Source organism: Hyla sarda, unplaced genomic scaffold (genome assembly GCF_029499605.1).
Source record: "Hyla sarda isolate aHylSar1 unplaced genomic scaffold, aHylSar1.hap1 scaffold_300, whole genome shotgun sequence".
In the NCBI taxonomy this organism is placed as follows: domain Eukaryota; kingdom Metazoa; phylum Chordata; class Amphibia; order Anura; family Hylidae; genus Hyla; species Hyla sarda.
The window spans coordinates 243,621-262,395 of record NW_026609716.1 but is presented as its reverse complement, the minus strand read 5'-3'; the positions used below and the strand labels follow the sequence as shown (position 1 = coordinate 262,395).

The 18,775-nt window shown below is 46.2% G+C and overlaps 8 non-coding genes across 8 annotated transcripts; all 8 read left to right on the top strand.

The window, feature by feature from the left end:
* Positions 1–2,068: 2,068 nt before the first annotated feature.
* On the top strand, positions 2,069–2,259 carry LOC130327563 (U2 spliceosomal RNA). Its single transcript, XR_008871928.1, has one exon. It is a non-coding gene; the product is annotated as a U2 spliceosomal RNA (small nuclear RNA).
* A 2,083-nt stretch (positions 2,260–4,342) lies between these two features.
* LOC130327513 (U2 spliceosomal RNA) lies at positions 4,343–4,533 on the top strand. The gene has a single exon (XR_008871883.1). It is a non-coding gene; the product is annotated as a U2 spliceosomal RNA (small nuclear RNA).
* Positions 4,534–6,620: 2,087 nt separating this feature from the next.
* Positions 6,621–6,811, top strand: LOC130327512 (U2 spliceosomal RNA). The gene has a single exon (XR_008871882.1). It is a non-coding gene; the product is annotated as a U2 spliceosomal RNA (small nuclear RNA).
* A 2,075-nt stretch (positions 6,812–8,886) lies between these two features.
* Positions 8,887–9,077, top strand: LOC130327511 (U2 spliceosomal RNA). Its single transcript, XR_008871881.1, has one exon. It is a non-coding gene; the product is annotated as a U2 spliceosomal RNA (small nuclear RNA).
* Positions 9,078–11,160: 2,083 nt separating this feature from the next.
* LOC130327562 (U2 spliceosomal RNA) lies at positions 11,161–11,351 on the top strand. The gene has a single exon (XR_008871927.1). It is a non-coding gene; the product is annotated as a U2 spliceosomal RNA (small nuclear RNA).
* Positions 11,352–13,436: 2,085 nt separating this feature from the next.
* Positions 13,437–13,627, top strand: LOC130327510 (U2 spliceosomal RNA). Its single transcript, XR_008871880.1, has one exon. It is a non-coding gene; the product is annotated as a U2 spliceosomal RNA (small nuclear RNA).
* A 2,086-nt stretch (positions 13,628–15,713) lies between these two features.
* On the top strand, positions 15,714–15,904 carry LOC130327509 (U2 spliceosomal RNA). The gene has a single exon (XR_008871879.1). It is a non-coding gene; the product is annotated as a U2 spliceosomal RNA (small nuclear RNA).
* Positions 15,905–17,997: 2,093 nt separating this feature from the next.
* On the top strand, positions 17,998–18,188 carry LOC130327507 (U2 spliceosomal RNA). The gene has a single exon (XR_008871877.1). It is a non-coding gene; the product is annotated as a U2 spliceosomal RNA (small nuclear RNA).
* The last annotated feature ends 587 nt before the right edge of the window (positions 18,189–18,775 follow it).

The window sequence follows — 18,775 nt, the reverse complement described above, 5'->3', positions numbered from 1 at the left end:
AAAGAAAGATTCCTACTTTCATTGCTACCTGCTTGCTGGCTAGCCAGCTAGCCAGCCCTGTGGGCCTTGCTGCTGCTGCTGCTGCTGCTGCAGCCAAAAAACAAAAGGTGGTGCTGCTGCTGCTTCTGCTGCTTCTGCTTGTGTCTGGCCGCTGTTGGAGCGTCCAGGCACAGGACTTCTGCTGCTGCTGACTAAATGGCCTCCTTAATTGGATCATTTGAGTAGCCAGCACACCTGTGCAGGTAGGGCATGACATGATAGGCAGCTGCCTTGATAGCGGGTGGGTGCTGAATGTTCCTAATTGACAAAATAAGATTAATGCTTATGAAGAAATATAAAATCTCATCCCTTCCCCAATATCGCGCCACACCCCTACCCCTTAATTCCCTGGTTGAACTTGATGGACATATGTCTTTTTTCGACCGTACTAACTATGTAACTATGTAACATAACATGGGGGGGTCTCCTGGCTGTTCACACAGGTGTGTCATTGCTGTACATTGACCATGCATTGCTTCTGTGGTATTGCAAAGGCAAAGACAAATGCTTCCAGCCATCCATTGCACTAATGGATTGGTCATCAGCTGGCTGTCTATGTCCCGCATCAATATAGACCAAAGTACAGAGGGTTAGGCTATGCTATAGTGCACCTACCTGATGCATCAGAAGGTGCGAGGCCCTTGCTAAATTCTGTGCACAGACTTTGAGATCTATGCTTTAGACTGTATCTAAACCTGCTCCAACATGGACTGACATTCTGGCCTACTTTCAGCCGATGCGACTTGTCTGTCGCTGAACAGTCGCTTTTTATGTATTCAGCACCTATGTATAATGTTGTAAAAATGCTCTAGAAGCTAAAGTCGCAGAAATGTCACACATATTTGGCCTGCAACTTTCTGTGCGACAAATTCAGACAGGAAAAATCAGTATAAATCCTTAGAAAATTATCCCCCAGTGTCTCCATCTGCTGGCGGTATTGAATAAGCATTGCTGCACTGATGGGGTATGCATTAGACGAAAAAAAAGAAGAAAAAGAAGAATAATACGCCCAGAAAAGAGGCGAAAAGGAGAAAAACGTAAAAAAACGTGAAAAAAAAGTAAGAGGAAGAGAAGGGAAAAAAAGGTGGAAATGGGTTTAAAAGTGATTTCGGCGGAGAATATATATATATATATATATATATATATATATATATATACGCGCACACACACACATATATATAAACGTATTCTCCGTTGAGATATTGCAGCCGCTGCTGTGTCCAGGCCCAGGAGCCTTAGCACTGTGCTGTGATGTCACTCAATACCACTGACATCACTAGGTGTAAACAACATCTCTCCTTTGCTGTGTATGTGACTATGGAGCTGTTTGGTGATGTCGTCTATTATGGCCTTCATAGAAGCAACAGGAGATTGTTGCATCCATCTAGAACCCTCAGAACTACAGTGCTATGATGTCACTCACTTCCACAGGCCTTGCAGAGTGTAAACAACAACAACCCAGCTTTGTCGTGTATGTAACCATAGGGATTGTGATGTCACCTAGAACCTTCACAGCAGCGACAGCTTTATGAGGAGCATCAGCACTGCTCTGCCTGAGCAGAACCATCACCGCCATAGGTTGTCAAATAACCCGGATTTAACCCACACAGGTAAGTCCAATGGGGTGCAGGCATGTCCTCTATGCTTACAGCTTCCCGTGGGTGTTGGTTTGATACCGTTTGGGGACAGCCAAGGAGGCATCTGCAGGCAACAAAGGTAGGTGTGTGCTTGTGTGTGTGTTTCCTATGCAGATCCTAAGCCCAGTGTCACATGCAAGTAGGAGGAGTAAGAAGGGTTCCTGGCAAATCCGGGTTATGGATTGCATTTAAAAAGGCCCCGTGGGAGTGCAATGGGCCCCTGTCTTGCTGCTTAGCAATAATGGTATGGGTTTAGGTTCTGCTGTGTGTACTGGTGGTTGACTGCCCCCCAGCCCAGAGTGTGCATGGAAAATTGTCTGGCAGCCTCCCTGACAGCAAGCAGTGATAGTGCCCATGAAGGGGACCTTGTTGGGCCCGCCCCTTTCACGGTTATCGCTTCTCGGCCTTTTGGCTAAAATCAAGTGTAGTATCTGTTCTTATCAGTTTAATATCTGACACGTCCCCTATCTGGGGACCATATATTAAATGGATTTTTGAGAACGGGGGCCGATTTCGAAGCTTGCTTCCGTCGCCCTATGCATTGACCCGATATGGCAGTATCTTCGGGTACAGTGCACCACCCCCTTACAGGGTTAAAAAGAAAGATTCCTACTTTCATTGCTACCTGCTTGCTGGCTAGCCAGCTAGCCAGCCCTGTGGGCCTTGCTGCTGCTGCTGCTGCTGCTGCAGCCAAAAAACAAAAGGTGGTGCTGCTGCTGCTTCTGCTGCTTCTGCTTGTGTCTGGCCGCTGTTGGAGCGTCCAGGCACAGGACTTCTGCTGCTGCTGACTAAATGGCCTCCTTAATTGGATCATTTGAGTAGCCAGCACACCTGTGCAGGTAGGGCATGACATGATAGGCAGCTGCCTTGATAGCGGGTGGGTGCTGAATGTTCCTAATTGACAAAATAAGATTAATGCTTATGAAGAAATATAAAATCTCATCCCTTCCCCAATATCGCGCCACACCCCTACCCCTTAATTCCCTGGTTGAACTTGATGGACATATGTCTTTTTTCGACCGTACTAACTATGTAACTATGTAACATAACATGGGGGGGTCTCCTGGCTGTTCACACAGGTGTGTCATTGCTGTACATTGACCATGCATTGCTTCTGTGGTATTGCAAAGGCAAAGACAAATGCTTCCAGCCATCCATTGCACTAATGGATTGGTCATCAGCTGGCTGTCTATGTCCCGCATCAATATAGACCAAAGTACAGAGGGTTAGGCTATGCTATAGTGCACCTACCTGATGCATCAGAAGGTGCGAGGCCCTTGCTAAATTCTGTGCACAGACTTTGAGATCTATGCTTTAGACTGTATCTAAACCTGCTCCAACATGGACTGACATTCTGGCCTACTTTCAGCCGATGCGACTTGTCTGTCGCTGAACAGTCGCTTTTTATGTATTCAGCACCTATGTATAATGTTGTAAAAATGCTCTAGAAGCTAAAGTCGCAGAAATGTCACACATATTTGGCCTGCAACTTTCTGTGCGACAAATTCAGACAGGAAAAATCAGTATAAATCCTTAGAAAATTATCCCCCAGTGTCTCCATCTGCTGGCGGTATTGAATAAGCATTGCTGCACTGATGGGGTATGCATTAGACGAAAAAAAAGAAGAAAAAGAAGAATAATACGCCCAGAAAAGAGGCGAAAAGGAGAAAAACGTAAAAAAACGTGAAAAAAAAGTAAGAGGAAGAGAAGGGAAAAAAAGGTGGAAATGGGTTTAAAAGTGATTTCGGCGGAGAAATATATATATATATATATATATATATATATATATATATACGCGCACACACACACATATATATAAACGTATTCTCCGTTGAGATATTGCAGCCGCTGCTGTGTCCAGGCCCAGGAGCCTTAGCACTGTGCTGTGATGTCACTCAATACCACTGACATCACTAGGTGTAAACAACATCTCTCCTTTGCTGTGTATGTGACTATGGAGCTGTTTGGTGATGTCGTCTATTATGGCCTTCATAGAAGCAACAGGAGATTGTTGCATCCATCTAGAACCCTCAGAACTACAGTGCTATGATGTCACTCACTTCCACAGGCCTTGCAGAGTGTAAACAACAACAACCCAGCTTTGTCGTGTATGTAACCATAGGGATTGTGATGTCACCTAGAACCTTCACAGCAGCGACAGCTTTATGAGGAGCATCAGCACTGCTCTGCCTGAGCAGAACCATCACCGCCATAGGTTGTCAAATAACCCGGATTTAACCCACACAGGTAAGTCCAATGGGGTGCAGGCATGTCCTCTATGCTTACAGCTTCCCGTGGGTGTTGGTTTGATACCGTTTGGGGACAGCCAAGGAGGCATCTGCAGGCAACAAAGGTAGGTGTGTGCTTGTGTGTGTGTTTCCTATGCAGATCCTAAGCCCAGTGTCACATGCAAGTAGGAGGAGTAAGAAGGGTTCCTGGCAAATCCGGGTTATGGATTGCATTTAAAAAGGCCCCGTGGGAGTGCAATGGGCCCCTGTCTTGCTGCTTAGCAATAATGGTATGGGTTTAGGTTCTGCTGTGTGTACTGGTGGTTGACTGCCCCCCAGCCCAGAGTGTGCATGGAAAATTGTCTGGCAGCCTCCCTGACAGCAAGCAGTGATAGTGCCCATGAAGGGGACCTTGTTGGGCCCGCCCCTTTCACGGTTATCGCTTCTCGGCCTTTTGGCTAAGATCAAGTGTAGTATCTGTTCTTATCAGTTTAATATCTGATACGTCCCCTATCTGGGGACCATATATTAAATGGATTTTTGAGAACGGGGGCCGATTTCGAAGCTTGCTTCCGTCGCCCTATGCATTGACCCGATATGGCAGTATCTTCGGGTACAGTGCACCACCCCCTTACAGGGTTAAAAAGAAAGATTCCTACTTTCATTGCTACCTGCTTGCTGGCTAGCCAGCTAGCCAGCCCTGTGGGCCTTGCTGCTGCTGCTGCTGCAGCCAAAAAACAAAAGGTGGTGCTGCTGCTGCTTCTGCTGCTTCTGCTTGTGTCTGGCCGCTGTTGGAGCGTCCAGGCACAGGACTTCTGCTGCTGCTGACTAAATGGCCTCCTTAATTGGATCATTTGAGTAGCCAGCACACCTGTGCAGGTAGGGCATGACATGATAGGCAGCTGCCTTGATAGCGGGTGGGTGCTGAATGTTCCTAATTGACAAAATAAGATTAATGCTTATGAAGAAATATAAAATCTCATCCCTTCCCCAATATCGCGCCACACCCCTACCCCTTAATTCCCTGGTTGAACTTGATGGACATATGTCTTTTTTCGACCGTACTAACTATGTAACTATGTAACATAACATGGGGGGGTCTCCTGGCTGTTCACACAGGTGTGTCATTGCTGTACATTGACCATGCATTGCTTCTGTGGTATTGCAAAGGCAAAGACAAATGCTTCCAGCCATCCATTGCACTAATGGATTGGTCATCAGCTGGCTGTCTATGTCCCGCATCAATATAGACCAAAGTACAGAGGGTTAGGCTATGCTATAGTGCACCTACCTGATGCATCAGAAGGTGCGAGGCCCTTGCTAAATTCTGTGCACAGACTTTGAGATCTATGCTTTAGACTGTATCTAAACCTGCTCCAACATGGACTGACATTCTGGCCTACTTTCAGCCGATGCGACTTGTCTGTCGCTGAACAGTCGCTTTTTATGTATTCAGCACCTATGTATAATGTTGTAAAAATGCTCTAGAAGCTAAAGTCGCAGAAATGTCACACATATTTGGCCTGCAACTTTCTGTGCGACAAATTCAGACAGGAAAAATCAGTATAAATCCTTAGAAAATTATCCCCCAGTGTCTCCATCTGCTGGCGGTATTGAATAAGCATTGCTGCACTGATGGGGTATGCATTAGACGAAAAAAAAGAAGAAAAAGAAGAATAATACGCCCAGAAAAGAGGCGAAAAGGAGAAAAACGTAAAAAAACGTGAAAAAAAAGTAAGAGGAAGAGAAGGGAAAAAAAGGTGGAAATGGGTTTAAAAGTGATTTCGGCGGAGATATATATATATATATATATATATATATATATATATATATATATATATATACGCGCACACACACACATATATATAAACGTATTCTCCGTTGAGATATTGCAGCCGCTGCTGTGTCCAGGCCCAGGAGCCTTAGCACTGTGCTGTGATGTCACTCAATACCACTGACATCACTAGGTGTAAACAACATCTCTCCTTTGCTGTGTATGTGACTATGGAGCTGTTTGGTGATGTCGTCTATTATGGCCTTCATAGAAGCAACAGGAGATTGTTGCATCCATCTAGAACCCTCAGAACTACAGTGCTATGATGTCACTCACTTCCACAGGCCTTGCAGAGTGTAAACAACAACAACCCAGCTTTGTCGTGTATGTAACCATAGGGATTGTGATGTCACCTAGAACCTTCACAGCAGCGACAGCTTTATGAGGAGCATCAGCACTGCTCTGCCTGAGCAGAACCATCACCGCCATAGGTTGTCAAATAACCCGGATTTAACCCACACAGGTAAGTCCAATGGGGTGCAGGCATGTCCTCTATGCTTACAGCTTCCCGTGGGTGTTGGTTTGATACCGTTTGGGGACAGCCAAGGAGGCATCTGCAGGCAACAAAGGTAGGTGTGTGCTTGTGTGTGTGTTTCCTATGCAGATCCTAAGCCCAGTGTCACATGCAAGTAGGAGGAGTAAGAAGGGTTCCTGGCAAATCCGGGTTATGGATTGCATTTAAAAAGGCCCCGTGGGAGTGCAATGGGCCCCTGTCTTGCTGCTTAGCAATAATGGTATGGGTTTAGGTTCTGCTGTGTGTACTGGTGGTTGACTGCCCCCCAGCCCAGAGTGTGCATGGAAAATTGTCTGGCAGCCTCCCTGACAGCAAGCAGTGATAGTGCCCATGAAGGGGACCTTGTTGGGCCCGCCCCTTTCACGGTTATCGCTTCTCGGCCTTTTGGCTAAGATCAAGTGTAGTATCTGTTCTTATCAGTTTAATATCTGATACGTCCCCTATCTGGGGACCATATATTAAATGGATTTTTGAGAACGGGGGCCGATTTCGAAGCTTGCTTCCGTCGCCCTATGCATTGACCCGATATGGCAGTATCTTCGGGTACAGTGCACCACCCCCTTACAGGGTTAAAAAGAAAGATTCCTACTTTCATTGCTACCTGCTTGCTGGCTAGCCAGCTAGCCAGCCCTGTGGGCCTTGCTGCTGCTGCTGCTGCTGCTGCAGCCAAAAAACAAAAGGTGGTGCTGCTGCTGCTTCTGCTGCTTCTGCTTGTGTCTGGCCGCTGTTGGAGCGTCCAGGCACAGGACTTCTGCTGCTGCTGACTAAATGGCCTCCTTAATTGGATCATTTGAGTAGCCAGCACACCTGTGCAGGTAGGGCATGACATGATAGGCAGCTGCCTTGATAGCGGGTGGGTGCTGAATGTTCCTAATTGACAAAATAAGATTAATGCTTATGAAGAAATATAAAATCTCATCCCTTCCCCAATATCGCGCCACACCCCTACCCCTTAATTCCCTGGTTGAACTTGATGGACATATGTCTTTTTTCGACCGTACTAACTATGTAACTATGTAACATAACATGGGGGGGTCTCCTGGCTGTTCACACAGGTGTGTCATTGCTGTACATTGACCATGCATTGCTTCTGTGGTATTGCAAAGGCAAAGACAAATGCTTCCAGCCATCCATTGCACTAATGGATTGGTCATCAGCTGGCTGTCTATGTCCCGCATCAATATAGACCAAAGTACAGAGGGTTAGGCTATGCTATAGTGCACCTACCTGATGCATCAGAAGGTGCGAGGCCCTTGCTAAATTCTGTGCACAGACTTTGAGATCTATGCTTTAGACTGTATCTAAACCTGCTCCAACATGGACTGACATTCTGGCCTACTTTCAGCCGATGCGACTTGTCTGTCGCTGAACAGTCGCTTTTTATGTATTCAGCACCTATGTATAATGTTGTAAAAATGCTCTAGAAGCTAAAGTCGCAGAAATGTCACACATATTTGGCCTGCAACTTTCTGTGCGACAAATTCAGACAGGAAAAATCAGTATAAATCCTTAGAAAATTATCCCCCAGTGTCTCCATCTGCTGGCGGTATTGAATAAGCATTGCTGCACTGATGGGGTATGCATTAGACGAAAAAAAAGAAGAAAAAGAAGAATAATACGCCCAGAAAAGAGGCGAAAAGGAGAAAAACGTAAAAAAACGTGAAAAAAAAGTAAGAGGAAGAGAAGGGAAAAAAAGGTGGAAATGGGTTTAAAAGTGATTTCGGCGGAGAAATATATATATATATATATATATATATATATACGCGCACACACACACATATATATAAACGTATTCTCCGTTGAGATATTGCAGCCGCTGCTGTGTCCAGGCCCAGGAGCCTTAGCACTGTGCTGTGATGTCACTCAATACCACTGACATCACTAGGTGTAAACAACATCTCTCCTTTGCTGTGTATGTGACTATGGAGCTGTTTGGTGATGTCGTCTATTATGGCCTTCATAGAAGCAACAGGAGATTGTTGCATCCATCTAGAACCCTCAGAACTACAGTGCTATGATGTCACTCACTTCCACAGGCCTTGCAGAGTGTAAACAACAACAACCCAGCTTTGTCGTGTATGTAACCATAGGGATTGTGATGTCACCTAGAACCTTCACAGCAGCGACAGCTTTATGAGGAGCATCAGCACTGCTCTGCCTGAGCAGAACCATCACCGCCATAGGTTGTCAAATAACCCGGATTTAACCCACACAGGTAAGTCCAATGGGGTGCAGGCATGTCCTCTATGCTTACAGCTTCCCGTGGGTGTTGGTTTGATACCGTTTGGGGACAGCCAAGGAGGCATCTGCAGGCAACAAAGGTAGGTGTGTGCTTGTGTGTGTGTTTCCTATGCAGATCCTAAGCCCAGTGTCACATGCAAGTAGGAGGAGTAAGAAGGGTTCCTGGCAAATCCGGGTTATGGATTGCATTTAAAAAGGCCCCGTGGGAGTGCAATGGGCCCCTGTCTTGCTGCTTAGCAATAATGGTATGGGTTTAGGTTCTGCTGTGTGTACTGGTGGTTGACTGCCCCCCAGCCCAGAGTGTGCATGGAAAATTGTCTGGCAGCCTCCCTGACAGCAAGCAGTGATAGTGCCCATGAAGGGGACCTTGTTGGGCCCGCCCCTTTCACGGTTATCGCTTCTCGGCCTTTTGGCTAAGATCAAGTGTAGTATCTGTTCTTATCAGTTTAATATCTGATACGTCCCCTATCTGGGGACCATATATTAAATGGATTTTTGAGAACGGGGGCCGATTTCGAAGCTTGCTTCCGTCGCCCTATGCATTGACCCGATATGGCAGTATCTTCGGGTACAGTGCACCACCCCCTTACAGGGTTAAAAAGAAAGATTCCTACTTTCATTGCTACCTGCTTGCTGGCTAGCCAGCTAGCCAGCCCTGTGGGCCTTGCTGCTGCTGCTGCTGCTGCTGCAGCCAAAAAACAAAAGGTGGTGCTGCTGCTGCTTCTGCTGCTTCTGCTTGTGTCTGGCCGCTGTTGGAGCGTCCAGGCACAGGACTTCTGCTGCTGCTGACTAAATGGCCTCCTTAATTGGATCATTTGAGTAGCCAGCACACCTGTGCAGGTAGGGCATGACATGATAGGCAGCTGCCTTGATAGCGGGTGGGTGCTGAATGTTCCTAATTGACAAAATAAGATTAATGCTTATGAAGAAATATAAAATCTCATCCCTTCCCCAATATCGCGCCACACCCCTACCCCTTAATTCCCTGGTTGAACTTGATGGACATATGTCTTTTTTCGACCGTACTAACTATGTAACTATGTAACATAACATGGGGGGGTCTCCTGGCTGTTCACACAGGTGTGTCATTGCTGTACATTGACCATGCATTGCTTCTGTGGTATTGCAAAGGCAAAGACAAATGCTTCCAGCCATCCATTGCACTAATGGATTGGTCATCAGCTGGCTGTCTATGTCCCGCATCAATATAGACCAAAGTACAGAGGGTTAGGCTATGCTATAGTGCACCTACCTGATGCATCAGAAGGTGCGAGGCCCTTGCTAAATTCTGTGCACAGACTTTGAGATCTATGCTTTAGACTGTATCTAAACCTGCTCCAACATGGACTGACATTCTGGCCTACTTTCAGCCGATGCGACTTGTCTGTCGCTGAACAGTCGCTTTTTATGTATTCAGCACCTATGTATAATGTTGTAAAAATGCTCTAGAAGCTAAAGTCGCAGAAATGTCACACATATTTGGCCTGCAACTTTCTGTGCGACAAATTCAGACAGGAAAAATCAGTATAAATCCTTAGAAAATTATCCCCCAGTGTCTCCATCTGCTGGCGGTATTGAATAAGCATTGCTGCACTGATGGGGTATGCATTAGACGAAAAAAAAGAAGAAAAAGAAGAATAATACGCCCAGAAAAGAGGCGAAAAGGAGAAAAACGTAAAAAAACGTGAAAAAAAAGTAAGAGGAAGAGAAGGGAAAAAAAGGTGGAAATGGGTTTAAAAGTGATTTCGGCGGAGAAATATATATATATATATATATATATATATATATATATATACGCGCACACACACACATATATATAAACGTATTCTCCGTTGAGATATTGCAGCCGCTGCTGTGTCCAGGCCCAGGAGCCTTAGCACTGTGCTGTGATGTCACTCAATACCACTGACATCACTAGGTGTAAACAACATCTCTCCTTTGCTGTGTATGTGACTATGGAGCTGTTTGGTGATGTCGTCTATTATGGCCTTCATAGAAGCAACAGGAGATTGTTGCATCCATCTAGAACCCTCAGAACTACAGTGCTATGATGTCACTCACTTCCACAGGCCTTGCAGAGTGTAAACAACAACAACCCAGCTTTGTCGTGTATGTAACCATAGGGATTGTGATGTCACCTAGAACCTTCACAGCAGCGACAGCTTTATGAGGAGCATCAGCACTGCTCTGCCTGAGCAGAACCATCACCGCCATAGGTTGTCAAATAACCCGGATTTAACCCACACAGGTAAGTCCAATGGGGTGCAGGCATGTCCTCTATGCTTACAGCTTCCCGTGGGTGTTGGTTTGATACCGTTTGGGGACAGCCAAGGAGGCATCTGCAGGCAACAAAGGTAGGTGTGTGCTTGTGTGTGTGTTTCCTATGCAGATCCTAAGCCCAGTGTCACATGCAAGTAGGAGGAGTAAGAAGGGTTCCTGGCAAATCCGGGTTATGGATTGCATTTAAAAAGGCCCCGTGGGAGTGCAATGGGCCCCTGTCTTGCTGCTTAGCAATAATGGTATGGGTTTAGGTTCTGCTGTGTGTACTGGTGGTTGACTGCCCCCCAGCCCAGAGTGTGCATGGAAAATTGTCTGGCAGCCTCCCTGACAGCAAGCAGTGATAGTGCCCATGAAGGGGACCTTGTTGGGCCCGCCCCTTTCACGGTTATCGCTTCTCGGCCTTTTGGCTAAAATCAAGTGTAGTATCTGTTCTTATCAGTTTAATATCTGACACGTCCCCTATCTGGGGACCATATATTAAATGGATTTTTGAGAACGGGGGCCGATTTCGAAGCTTGCTTCCGTCGCCCTATGCATTGACCCGATATGGCAGTATCTTCGGGTACAGTGCACCACCCCCTTACAGGGTTAAAAAGAAAGATTCCTACTTTCATTGCTACCTGCTTGCTGGCTAGCCAGCTAGCCAGCCCTGTGGGCCTTGCTGCTGCTGCTGCTGCTGCTGCAGCCAAAAAACAAAAGGTGGTGCTGCTGCTGCTTCTGCTGCTTCTGCTTGTGTCTGGCCGCTGTTGGAGCGTCCAGGCACAGGACTTCTGCTGCTGCTGACTAAATGGCCTCCTTAATTGGATCATTTGAGTAGCCAGCACACCTGTGCAGGTAGGGCATGACATGATAGGCAGCTGCCTTGATAGCGGGTGGGTGCTGAATGTTCCTAATTGACAAAATAAGATTAATGCTTATGAAGAAATATAAAATCTCATCCCTTCCCCAATATCGCGCCACACCCCTACCCCTTAATTCCCTGGTTGAACTTGATGGACATATGTCTTTTTTCGACCGTACTAACTATGTAACTATGTAACATAACATGGGGGGGTCTCCTGGCTGTTCACACAGGTGTGTCATTGCTGTACATTGACCATGCATTGCTTCTGTGGTATTGCAAAGGCAAAGACAAATGCTTCCAGCCATCCATTGCACTAATGGATTGGTCATCAGCTGGCTGTCTATGTCCCGCATCAATATAGACCAAAGTACAGAGGGTTAGGCTATGCTATAGTGCACCTACCTGATGCATCAGAAGGTGCGAGGCCCTTGCTAAATTCTGTGCACAGACTTTGAGATCTATGCTTTAGACTGTATCTAAACCTGCTCCAACATGGACTGACATTCTGGCCTACTTTCAGCCGATGCGACTTGTCTGTCGCTGAACAGTCGCTTTTTATGTATTCAGCACCTATGTATAATGTTGTAAAAATGCTCTAGAAGCTAAAGTCGCAGAAATGTCACACATATTTGGCCTGCAACTTTCTGTGCGACAAATTCAGACAGGAAAAATCAGTATAAATCCTTAGAAAATTATCCCCCAGTGTCTCCATCTGCTGGCGGTATTGAATAAGCATTGCTGCACTGATGGGGTATGCATTAGACGAAAAAAAAGAAGAAAAAGAAGAATAATACGCCCAGAAAAGAGGCGAAAAGGAGAAAAACGTAAAAAAACGTGAAAAAAAAGTAAGAGGAAGAGAAGGGAAAAAAAGGTGGAAATGGGTTTAAAAGTGATTTCGGCGGAGAAATATATATATATATATATATATATATATATATATATATATACGCGCACACACACACATATATATAAACGTATTCTCCGTTGAGATATTGCAGCCGCTGCTGTGTCCAGGCCCAGGAGCCTTAGCACTGTGCTGTGATGTCACTCAATACCACTGACATCACTAGGTGTAAACAACATCTCTCCTTTGCTGTGTATGTGACTATGGAGCTGTTTGGTGATGTCGTCTATTATGGCCTTCATAGAAGCAACAGGAGATTGTTGCATCCATCTAGAACCCTCAGAACTACAGTGCTATGATGTCACTCACTTCCACAGGCCTTGCAGAGTGTAAACAACAACAACCCAGCTTTGTCGTGTATGTAACCATAGGGATTGTGATGTCACCTAGAACCTTCACAGCAGCGACAGCTTTATGAGGAGCATCAGCACTGCTCTGCCTGAGCAGAACCATCACCGCCATAGGTTGTCAAATAACCCGGATTTAACCCACACAGGTAAGTCCAATGGGGTGCAGGCATGTCCTCTATGCTTACAGCTTCCCGTGGGTGTTGGTTTGATACCGTTTGGGGACAGCCAAGGAGGCATCTGCAGGCAACAAAGGTAGGTGTGTGCTTGTGTGTGTGTTTCCTATGCAGATCCTAAGCCCAGTGTCACATGCAAGTAGGAGGAGTAAGAAGGGTTCCTGGCAAATCCGGGTTATGGATTGCATTTAAAAAGGCCCCGTGGGAGTGCAATGGGCCCCTGTCTTGCTGCTTAGCAATAATGGTATGGGTTTAGGTTCTGCTGTGTGTACTGGTGGTTGACTGCCCCCCAGCCCAGAGTGTGCATGGAAAATTGTCTGGCAGCCTCCCTGACAGCAAGCAGTGATAGTGCCCATGAAGGGGACCTTGTTGGGCCCGCCCCTTTCACGGTTATCGCTTCTCGGCCTTTTGGCTAAGATCAAGTGTAGTATCTGTTCTTATCAGTTTAATATCTGATACGTCCCCTATCTGGGGACCATATATTAAATGGATTTTTGAGAACGGGGGCCGATTTCGAAGCTTGCTTCCGTCGCCCTATGCATTGACCCGATATGGCAGTATCTTCGGGTACAGTGCACCACCCCCTTACAGGGTTAAAAAGAAAGATTCCTACTTTCATTGCTACCTGCTTGCTGGCTAGCCAGCTAGCCAGCCCTGTGGGCCTTGCTGCTGCTGCTGCTGCTGCAGCCAAAAAACAAAAGGTGGTGCTGCTGCTGCTTCTGCTGCTTCTGCTTGTGTCTGGCCGCTGTTGGAGCGTCCAGGCACAGGACTTCTGCTGCTGCTGACTAAATGGCCTCCTTAATTGGATCATTTGAGTAGCCAGCACACCTGTGCAGGTAGGGCATGACATGATAGGCAGCTGCCTTGATAGCGGGTGGGTGCTGAATGTTCCTAATTGACAAAATAAGATTAATGCTTATGAAGAAATATAAAATCTCATCCCTTCCCCAATATCGCGCCACACCCCTACCCCTTAATTCCCTGGTTGAACTTGATGGACATATGTCTTTTTTCGACCGTACTAACTATGTAACTATGTAACATAACATGGGGGGGTCTCCTGGCTGTTCACACAGGTGTGTCATTGCTGTACATTGACCATGCATTGCTTCTGTGGTATTGCAAAGGCAAAGACAAATGCTTCCAGCCATCCATTGCACTAATGGATTGGTCATCAGCTGGCTGTCTATGTCCCGCATCAATATAGACCAAAGTACAGAGGGTTAGGCTATGCTATAGTGCACCTACCTGATGCATCAGAAGGTGCGAGGCCCTTGCTAAATTCTGTGCACAGACTTTGAGATCTATGCTTTAGACTGTATCTAAACCTGCTCCAACATGGACTGACATTCTGGCCTACTTTCAGCCGATGCGACTTGTCTGTCGCTGAACAGTCGCTTTTTATGTATTCAGCACCTATGTATAATGTTGTAAAAATGCTCTAGAAGCTAAAGTCGCAGAAATGTCACACATATTTGGCCTGCAACTTTCTGTGCGACAAATTCAGACAGGAAAAATCAGTATAAATCCTTAGAAAATTATCCCCCAGTGTCTCCATCTGCTGGCGGTATTGAATAAGCATTGCTGCACTGATGGGGTATGCATTAGACGAAAAAAAAGAAGAAAAAGAAGAATAATACGCCCAGAAAAGAGGCGAAAAGGAGAAAAACGTAAAAAAACGTGAAAAAAAAGTAAGAGGAAGAGAAGGGAAAAAAAGGTGGAAATGGGTTTAAAAGTGATTTCGGCGGAGAAATATATATATATATATATATATATATATATATATATATATATATACGCGCACACACACACATATATATAAACGTATTCTCCGTTGAGATATTGCAGCCGCTGCTGTGTCCAGGCCCAGGAGCCTTAGCACTGTGCTGTGATGTCACTCAATACCACTGACATCACTAGGTGTAAACAACATCTCTCCTTTGCTGTGTATGTGACTATGGAGCTGTTTGGTGATGTCGTCTATTATGGCCTTCATAGAAGCAACAGGAGATTGTTGCATCCATCTAGAACCCTCAGAACTACAGTGCTATGATGTCACTCACTTCCACAGGCCTTGCAGAGTGTAAACAACAACAACCCAGCTTTGTCGTGTATGTAACCATAGGGATTGTGATGTCACCTAGAACCTTCACAGCAGCGACAGCTTTATGAGGAGCATCAGCACTGCTCTGCCTGAGCAGAACCATCACCGCCATAGGTTGTCAAATAACCCGGATTTAACCCACACAGGTAAGTCCAATGGGGTGCAGGCATGTCCTCTATGCTTACAGCTTCCCGTGGGTGTTGGTTTGATACCGTTTGGGGACAGCCAAGGAGGCATCTGCAGGCAACAAAGGTAGGTGTGTGCTTGTGTGTGTGTTTCCTATGCAGATCCTAAGCCCAGTGTCACATGCAAGTAGGAGGAGTAAGAAGGGTTCCTGGCAAATCCGGGTTATGGATTGCATTTAAAAAGGCCCCGTGGGAGTGCAATGGGCCCCTGTCTTGCTGCTTAGCAATAATGGTATGGGTTTAGGTTCTGCTGTGTGTACTGGTGGTTGACTGCCCCCCAGCCCAGAGTGTGCATGGAAAATTGTCTGGCAGCCTCCCTGACAGCAAGCAGTGATAGTGCCCATGAAGGGGACCTTGTTGGGCCCGCCCCTTTCACGGTTATCGCTTCTCGGCCTTTTGGCTAAGATCAAGTGTAGTATCTGTTCTTATCAGTTTAATATCTGATACGTCCCCTATCTGGGGACCATATATTAAATGGATTTTTGAGAACGGGGGCCGATTTCGAAGCTTGCTTCCGTCGCCCTATGCATTGACCCGATATGGCAGTATCTTCGGGTACAGTGCACCACCCCCTTACAGGGTTAAAAAGAAAGATTCCTACTTTCATTGCTACCTGCTTGCTGGCTAGCCAGCTAGCCAGCCCTGTGGGCCTTGCTGCTGCTGCTGCTGCTGCTGCAGCCAAAAAACAAAAGGTGGTGCTGCTGCTGCTTCTGCTGCTTCTGCTTGTGTCTGGCCGCTGTTGGAGCGTCCAGGCACAGGACTTCTGCTGCTGCTGACTAAATGGCCTCCTTAATTGGATCATTTGAGTAGCCAGCACACCTGTGCAGGTAGGGCATGACATGATAGGCAGCTGCCTTGATAGCGGGTGGGTGCTGAATGTTCCTAATTGACAAAATAAGATTAATGCTTATGAAGAAATATAAAATCTCATCCCTTCCCCAATATCGCGCCACACCCCTACCCCTTAATTCCCTGGTTGAACTTGATGGACATATGTCTTTTTTCGACCGTACTAACTATGTAACTATGTAACATAACATGGGGGGGTCTCCTGGCTGTTCACACAGGTGTGTCATTGCTGTACATTGACCATGCATTGCTTCTGTGGTATTGCAAAGGCAAAGACAAATGCTTCCAGCCATCCATTGCACTAATGGATTGGTCATCAGCTGGCTGTCTATGTCCCGCATCAATATAGACCAAAGTACAGAGGGTTAGGCTATGCTATAGTGCACCTACCTGATGCATCAGAAGGTGCGAGGCCCTTGCTAAATTCTGTGCACAGACTTTGAGATCTATGCTTTAGACTGTATCTAAACCTGCTCCAACATGGACTGACATTCTGGCCTACTTTCAGCCGATGCGACTTGTCTGTCGCTGAACAGTCGCTTTTTATGTATTCAGCACCTATGTATAATGTTGTAAAAATGCTCTAGAAGCTAAAGTCGCAGAAATGTCACACATATTTGGCCTGCAACTTTCTGTGCGACAAATTCAGACAGGAAAAATCAGTATAAATCCTTAGAAAATTATCCCCCAGTGTCTCCATCTGCTGGCGGTATTGAATAAGCATTGCTGCACTGATGGGGTATGCATTAGACGAAAAAAAAGAAGAAAAAGAAGAATAATACGCCCAGAAAAGAGGCGAAAAGGAGAAAAACGTAAAAAAACGTGAAAAAAAAGTAAGAGGAAGAGAAGGGAAAAAAAGGTGGAAATGGGTTTAAAAGTGATTTCGGCGGAGAAATATATATATATATATATATATATATATATATATATATATATATATATACGCGCACACACACACATATATATAAACGTATTCTCCGTTGAGATATTGCAGCCGCTGCTGTGTCCAGGCCCAGGAGCCTTAGCACTGTGCTGTGATGTCACTCAATACCACTGACATCACTAGGTGTAAACAACATCTCTCCTTTGCTGTGTATGTGACTATGGAGCTGTTTGGTGATGTCGTCTATTATGGCCTTCATAGAAGCAACAGGAGATTGTTGCATCCATCTAGAACCCTCAGAACTACAGTGCTATGATGTCACTCACTTCCACAGGCCTTGCAGAGTGTAAACAACAACAACCCAGCTTTGTCGTGTATGTAACCATAGGGATTGTGATGTCACCTAGAACCTTCACAGCAGCGACAGCTTTATGAGGAGCATCAGCACTGCTCTGCCTGAGCAGAACCATCACCGCCATAGGTTGTCAAATAACCCGGATTTAACCCACACAGGTAAGTCCAATGGGGTGCAGGCATGTCCTCTATGCTTACAGCTTCCCGTGGGTGTTGGTTTGATACCGTTTGGGGACAGCCAAGGAGGCATCTGCAGGCAACAAAGGTAGGTGTGTGCTTGTGTGTGTGTTTCCTATGCAGATCCTAAGCCCAGTGTCACATGCAAGTAGGAGGAGTAAGAAGGGTTCCTGGCAAATCCGGGTTATGGATTGCATTTAAAAAGGCCCCGTGGGAGTGCAATGGGCCCCTGTCTTGCTGCTTAGCAATAATGGTATGGGTTTAGGTTCTGCTGTGTGTACTGGTGGTTGACTGCCCCCCAGCCCAGAGTGTGCATGGAAAATTGTCTGGCAGCCTCCCTGACAGCAAGCAGTGATAGTGCCCATGAAGGGGACCTTGTTGGGCCCGCCCCTTTCACGGTTATCGCTTCTCGGCCTTTTGGCTAAGATCAAGTGTAGTATCTGTTCTTATCAGTTTAATATCTGATACGTCCCCTATCTGGGGACCATATATTAAATGGATTTTTGAGAACGGGGGCCGATTTCGAAGCTTGCTTCCGTCGCCCTATGCATTGACCCGATATGGCAGTATCTTCGGGTACAGTGCACCACCCCCTTACAGGGTTAAAAAGAAAGATTCCTACTTTCATTGCTACCTGCTTGCTGGCTAGCCAGCTAGCCAGCCCTGTGGGCCTTGCTGCTGCTGCTGCTGCTGCTGCAGCCAAAAAACAAAAGGTGGTGCTGCTGCTGCTTCTGCTGCTTCTGCTTGTGTCTGGCCGCTGTTGGAGCGTCCAGGCACAGGACTTCTGCTGCTGCTGACTAAATGGCCTCCTTAATTGGATCATTTGAGTAGCCAGCACACCTGTGCAGGTAGGGCATGACATGATAGGCAGCTGCCTTGATAGCGGGTGGGTGCTGAATGTTCCTAATTGACAAAATAAGATTAATGCTTATGAAGAAATATAAAATCTCATCCCTTCCCCAATATCGCGCCACACCCCTACCCCTTAATTCCCTGGTTGAACTTGATGGACATATGTCTTTTTTCGACCGTACTAACTATGTAACTATGTAACATAACATGGGGGGGTCTCCTGGCTGTTCACACAGGTGTGTCATTGCTGTACATTGACCATGCATTGCTTCTGTGGTATTGCAAAGGCAAAGACAAATGCTTCCAGCCATCCATTGCACTAATGGA